The following is a 7085-nucleotide window of genomic DNA, read 5'->3' as shown; positions in this document are numbered from 1 at the left end:
CTGCTATGTGGATGCTGAAATTTGAACTCAGGTCCTCTGTCAGAGCAGCCAGTGCTCTTAACTGCTGATGCATCTCCCCAGCCCGTTTTGGTGTATTTGAGAGAGGTTCTTGCTATATAACCCAGATTGTCCTCAAACTCCTTTGGTGTCAGCCTTCCAAATGCTGACATCACAAGGCTGTGACACCAGGCCCAGCTTGTTCGTACTAGTCATCTTTAAAGGACATGAAGTTCTGATTTTTTTGTTTGTTTGTTTTTGAGCTGAGGATTGAACCCAGGGCCCTGTGCTTGCTGGCAAGCGCTCTACCACTGAACTAAATCCCCAACCCCTGATTTTTTTTTTTTTTTGTTTGTTTGTTTAATGTTAGACAAGCCAGAAGACTGAAAATAATGCATAGTTAAACACAGAGTCCTAGACTTTAGGCTTAAATTCTCACCCTGGGTTTGGTAAATTCTATTGCTGTGACCCCTATGCACATTACGCTGGGCTCCACTGCCCCTATAAAATGGATGTAACATCCACATAGAGTGGTAAGGTTCAGCAAGATAATATCCCTAAAGGACACAGCTCCAGGTAAGCATCCATCTGTCAATCCCCAGCCGTCATATAAAAAGCTGGTGTGGTAGTGTGTGCTGTAATTCCAGCACAGAGGAGACAGAGATGGGCAGATCTGTGGAGCTGGCTGACCAGACAGTGTAGCTGAACAAGAGTGCCTCAAGTTCCAGTGAGACCCTGTCTCAGAAAACAGGGTGGACGGCAGCTGAGGGTGACATGTCTGGCTTCCACATGCATATGCACATCTAAACACACACACACACACACACACACACACACACACACACACACACACTATTTAATTTTTGAGGCACGGTCTAGCTGCATAGTCCAGGCTAGCCTTGACCTTCTAGACCTTCTGCTCCAGCTTCCAAACATGGGAATGTGTCACCATACGAGACAATCTTTTCTTTCCTTTAAAATGTGGCTATACCCCAAAGTTAAAAACACTCTCCTGTTTTCCTCTCCCAAATCTCTTTCTAGCTTTTGATGTTGCCTCTCTGTGTTTATATAGGTTAAGATTTGTTTGTTTGTGATACACAAAGTGTGGCCAGTTGTTCTAACAGCCTGCCCTAACTAGTGAGTGTCTCTTTCCATGCTGATTTTCTCCAACTTCTAACCATACAGGGGTCTGGTTTTGCATTTTAATTTATTTTGTGTGTGTGTGTGTGTGTGTGTGTGTGTGTGTGTGTGTGTGTGTGTGTGTGTGTGTATGCACATGCCATGATGATTGTATACAGGTTAGAGGACAACTTTTGGAAGATGATCCTCTCTTTCCATCATGTGGGTTCTGGGAACTGAACTCAGATCACAAGTGCCTTTATGCACTGAGCCACCTCATCAGCCCAAGGGTCTGCTTTTAGGCTTTTTGTATTTGGCTGATCTAGTCTAGAGCCAGTACTATCCCTTCCCAGAGCTTTGGAACCAGGAGGTGGCAGGTTGGAGTGAGCATCTTTTGAAAGCTGCCCTTTAAACTCAGCCTATTAGAGCACACAACAATCGTTGTGGTGAGCTTTTGAATGGAATGTCCTGAAAGACTAAGTTGGAGGGAACCTGATGTGTTTACAACCCTGTATTCCCTTGCAAGGCAGCTTCAACCACCCCACTGTCTGCCTGTTTCTCCTGGTTCAGGCCTCCCAGGTGGGGCTGCGATTTCTCTCTCATTAAGAACTGATCATTTTAGGATACAAGCTCTTATTACCATGCTTTTCCTTGAAAAGGGAGAGGGGGGATGGGGAGTTGAAGACAAATAGCCAAACCAAATGAGGTTTGAAAAGGGACCAGCAATCTGTGTTGGGGAGACAGGCTGGCTATTCAGGGAGGAGACCTTGGAAACACAGTTGACGATCTGCCAAGATGAAGTCCAGGGCCACCCAAGACTCTCTCTAATATCTGAAAGCTGGCAGTTGTATGTGTGTGTGTGTGTGTGTGTACTGTCTCCAGGACTCTGTCCTAGTCTCTAACAGATGGAAGTCTAAATCTCAGGCTTCTTCTTTTTGCTGGATGAGTTCCATGGAGTGGGATCCCCACCCTTCCAAGTCCTTCCTACTTGAAAAAGAGACCAGTCTTTGGTTCATGCTGTGCATGGGATTTATTCACATTCCCGAGCAAGCACTCAGGGAAGGGGACAATAGTAGTGCCCCACCATGGATACCCAGCACTGTTTACATAGTCTGTGGGGGAGGGACTCGGTCCTCACTGGCAACAGCTGCATTTCTCCGCCTCTGCCTTGGCCCCCTCTTCACCTTTGCACACACAGTCCTTGGCACACTTCTCACATCCTGCAGGGCAGCAGGAGCAGCAGCCTGTAGATAAAATAGGGTGGGGATGGGGGAGTGTGTGTGTCCAGTCTGATGCCCTTGTCTGTCTCCATCGAAGGGGAGGAGAAAGGAGTTTGGAAGCTGGGGAGTCACCAGGCTTTGGCCAGCACAGGATGACTGTCCCTTTCATACTGTCATATGAGGTCTGACAGCATCTGGGGTGTTGCAGTTGCTTCTCTAGAGTCCCAGCTCCTTGGGTGGGTGCTAGGGAATCCCCTGGGAATGCTGGGCTCAGGGAGAGGTGGGTCTTAAGGAGAAGGCAGGAGACTTGCCCCATAAGGCTGGAGGGTCAGGGACATCCATGGGATTCTTGCCTAGTCACACCCAAGAGAAGGGAGCTTTGCTCCCACCTCTGCCCCTCCCCCAAGCATATTCCATTGCTGTGAGCTGGAGAGGGCAAATTGAGGAGACCCACAAGGCCTGAGAGGGGCCAAAGAACTGCAAGTCTAGAGCTGACCCCCGGTCTTTCTTGGGGCTCCCCAGGCACTGGAAACCTTGACGAGTGGGGCTGGAGCCGGGGCTTAGCTCTGGTCAGCTACCTTTTGATGTGTCCCGGAAATTCATGAAAATATCCCCTCCCACACACTCCGGCCTGAGTTAACAGCGGTTGATACAGCCGCTGCTGTATCTGAAGGTATGCAGCAGGGAGCTTTGCTACCTAGTGTCTTGGGGGTGGGATGGATGCCGCGGGGCTAGGGTGGGCGAAGGAGAGGTGCGGGGCTAGGGTGGGCAAAGGAGGGGTGCGGGGCTAGGGTGGGCAAAGGAGGGGTGCGGGGCTAGGGTGGGCAAAGGAGGGGTGCGGGGCTAGGGTGGGCAAAGGAGGGGTGCGGGGCTAGGGTGGGCGAAGGAGGGGTGCGGGGCTAGGGTGGGCGAAGGAGGGGTGCGGGGTAGGGTGGGCGAAGAAGGGGTGCACTCACTCTTCTTGCAGTTGGTGCATTTGCAATCCTTGCACTTGCATTTGTCCGAGCAGGTGCAGGAACCACCTAAGAGGGCACACGGAAGGGTTAAAGTAGGAAAACCTGGCGTCCCCGGCCCTAAAAGTAGATAGCTGGGTGGGTAGCCAACTCCAGTTATCTCCATCACAGGGTTAAAGATGAGAAACAAGGGGCTCCTCCCCCAAATGCCCTTGCGTCTGAAGACACAGGAGAAGGGCTCTTTGCCAGTAAAGGACAAGATGCTGCAGGAGGGGGAGGGGGCTCACCAGTAGGACAGGGGCAGGTCTCAGGGTCCATATCCAAGCCAGCTGCCGCGAGAGACCGCAGCTTGGTTCCTCCAGGCAAACGGACGCCGTGTAGCTTGGACAGCAGGTGGCAAGGCTTTTATAGCCCCGGGCGGGGGCGCGCAAGCAGCGGCTTGGTGGCGCCCGCCTCTGCGCACGGCGCCTGCTCGCTCTGTGCGTGCGCTGCGGCAGCTGTCCCCGAGTCTCCAGCAAGTGCGGTCCGATGTGGCCCACCCTACCCGATGTCCACTCCCCGCCGCCGCTGCAGCCGGCTCCCTAACGGTGCCTTGCCTGCACGTACCATCTTTGCAAGCGGAGGGAGACAAATTCGTTTCGCCGTTTCCCATCGATTCTCCTTCCCTTTATCTTAGAATTCTCTTATCAGTTTGGTCCACATGGGATGCTGAGGTGGGAGCAGAAAGAAATCTTTCTTAGTGAGCCTGCCACTGACCATAGCAGCAGCAGCAGCAGCAGCAGCAGCAGCAGCAGCAGCAGCAGCCGCCGCCGCCGCCGCTCTCAAGTTGGCTCAAGAAGGACGGAGTGTGGAGGCCTGCAGCTTGGTGGGAAGACACGATGCCTCTCCTGACACAGCATTTCCTACACAACCCTTCCTCAGGACCCTGAACACCTCCTTCGCCCAGACACCCCCTAGGGACCACCGCTTCTCTTTAGAGGTGGTTGGACACTGCTTCTCTTTGTTGTTGAGACAGGGTCTTAGCCCAGCCTAGTCTCGAACTTGTTTTGCAGCTGAGGAAGACTTTACACTGTAATCCTGCGATCAAAGGCATGCACCACCAACCCTGGCTTTAGTTTTAGTTTTTTGAGACAGTGGGTGTGCTGTGTAGGAGGACCTTGAGCTCTTGATTCTCTCATAACCCAGGTGGCCATCTAGAACTCAGGATTCTCCTGCCTCAGTCTCCTGAGTGCTGGGATAATGAGCACACAACAGCAATTTGGCCTCAGACTTCAGTTTTGATGATGATGATGATGATGATGATGATGATGTGTGTGTGTGTATGCATGTTTTACTCATCCATTACTCAGCCTTGCTCTAATTGTCCATCAGACAAATCTGAGCCTCTCTTCCTAATCTGAGCTGGACAGTGGCCTTCAAATGGCTTGGCCTAGGGCAGTTGTGTGTTGAGCTATGTGCCTGAGCACAGGCACACATAGACCAGAGGAGGATATTGGTACCCTCTATCACTTTTTGCCTTACTGCCTGGAGATGGAGTTTCTCACTGAACTGGAAGCTTGCCAGTTCAGCTAGGCTGGCAGGCTGGGGGTTCCCAAGATCCGCCCATCTCTGCCCACCAGTGTTGGGGTAATAAGCATATGCAATCATGCCTGACTTTGACTCAGGTGCCAAAGATCCGAACTCAGGTCCTGGAGCTTGCATAGCAGGTGCATTTACCAACTGGGCTGTTTCCTTAGTCATCTAGGGTCTTCCTTTGTCGGGCCAATATATGTTGGTCCTTGAGTCCTAATCCTGACACTCTGGAATGATAGTCTGTGCCTGTGGTCCCTTTTCTGTGATCATTGTCTCCCCCCATCCCACCTCCTACCCCCAGATTCCCTCCCTCCTTCTTACCCCTTCTCCCTCCTTTTCTTTCAAGACAGGGTCTCACTGTGCACACTGTGCAGCATGCACTGAACTTGCAGTAGTACTCTTGGGCCACCCCCGGGTGTTGGAACTGCAGGCATGTGTCCCCAGGCCGGGCTCTGCTTCAGGTTTCACTCACCCGTACTTTCTCCGTGAGAAGCACCAGTCACTATCAGCCTTTCATTTCCTCTTTCTGTCACAGGTTCTGTGTTCCTAGGCTTGTTCCTCTCTCATAGGCTGACCTGTGAACTGAGACCCTCCTGGCTCAGCTTCCAGAGCCCTGGGATTACGTGCAATTACATCTATTTTCTGAGCAGACTGCTCCATGCGTGTCTCTGTGTGGGGAGCACTTGTGTGACCACGCGCATGGAGGCCAGAGGTGGACTTCAGATGTCTTCCTCTCCATTGCTCTCTCCTGGAACCTGGAGCGGATTGATTCAGCAAGACTTGCTAGCCCACAAGCCTCAGGGTCCTTCTGTCTCCACCTCCTCAAGGCTGAAATGACAGGGACATACTGTCACCTTTAGCTTCTGAATGTGGGTGCTTGGGATTGAACACAGGCACTTTATGCTTGTGTGGAAAACACTTTACCAAATTGAGCCATCTTCCCAGCCCTGTGCAGCGTCTTTTAAATTCTTTGTTTTGGGTCTTGTCTCACAGTGCTGGAAATTATATCCAGAACTGCATACCATGTATGAAGCTACTGAGGTGTACACACCTCCAGCCTACTTAGGATTAGAACACACATCTCAACCACCAATACTAACTCACTGCTTTGCTCTATTTTTCCTTTCTTCATAGCATTTAACACCTTTTTACAAATATATTGCTCACTTGTGAGTAATGTTTCAAGTTCTCTGTCCCTCCCCATAATCCCAACCTACACAGGTAACAGCAGCCACTGATGTGCCAAATTTCCATCCACTGTGTACACCTGTGCCTGGTACACAGTCCCATCCAGAACACAGTTAATAAATGAATGACCTTTCATAACCTTGCTGACTGGGTTCATTTGTCCTATGGCTTCACTGCTCACTAGACATATCGGTAGCTTGTGCTGCTCAGGGGAAAGTGGTAATAATATCCGTCAATACTTTATGGATTCCTCAGGACTTTTTCAATGGGTGGACCATGAAAGACACTCAGAAGAGAGCCCCAGCCACTCTGGCTGTGACCACTTACAAACAAGCATGTCCTATGTGACCCCAGCTTCACAGTCAGTCTGAGCTCTGTGCTCCTAGAATGGGGGTCTGTAGGCAGAAGTTGTGTGTCACTGGGGTCATAGCCGGCTGCACTCCACACCCTCCCAGCAATCCGGGATAAGAGAGTTTATGGAGATCTACTTTTTTAGGTAGATTGATTTCAACAGGCAGGGACAGGTAGGCTGAGGGGTGGAGAACAGCGAGGGTCACACCTACGCAGAGTGGAAAATCCCCAGGTGATTTCATAAAAGCACAAAGAACCAGGTGAGTCCCACACCCTGGTCGAAGTTGATCCAGTGCTGGATTAAAATTTCTTTATTCTCAGAGTTTCCCAGTTTACTATCCTGGGACTGAGCTCTTATGTTGGCCAGGGTTTCCGGAACCTCCGTAAACAGTGTTCATACCAAAAGAACACTTACACATCTGCCTCTCTGCAGATGCAGTCTTTCCTCACAGTGACTGCAGTGTTATCAGCATGAATGGCAGCTAACGACAGTTTGCCTGGCAGCTGAAGCTGGAGTGAGGAATACTGATTCAGGACCTCTGTGGGTTCTAGCTCTAGCTTCCCTAGTAAGTAGTTCTGTGAGTGCAGGAAACCTCATCCTAGTTTGGACACAAGTTTTCACATGGGTTTACCAGATGACTGACTGCTAATGGCCCCCATAAACAGTGCCTCCACAGTGGGGAGC

General features: G+C 50.9%; 1 long non-coding RNA gene across 2 annotated transcripts; it reads left to right on the top strand.

Moving 5' to 3' along the window:
- The first annotated feature begins 2134 nt into the window (after positions 1 to 2134).
- LOC118584783 lies at positions 2135 to 6187 on the top strand. 2 transcript variants are annotated; one of them, XR_004945056.1, is made up of 3 exons: positions 2135 to 2518; positions 2859 to 3009; positions 3966 to 6187. It is a non-coding gene; the product is annotated as an uncharacterized LOC118584783 (long non-coding RNA). The 2 variants fall into 2 exon arrangements; XR_004945055.1 differs by having other exon boundaries at positions 2136 to 3009.
- The last annotated feature ends 898 nt before the right edge of the window (positions 6188 to 7085 follow it).

This window comes from Onychomys torridus, chromosome 5, assembly GCF_903995425.1.
Source record: "Onychomys torridus chromosome 5, mOncTor1.1, whole genome shotgun sequence".
Lineage (NCBI taxonomy): Eukaryota > Metazoa > Chordata > Mammalia > Rodentia > Cricetidae > Onychomys > Onychomys torridus.
The sequence above is the reverse complement of the archived record's forward strand: the minus strand, read 5'-3'. Positions and strand labels throughout refer to the sequence as shown.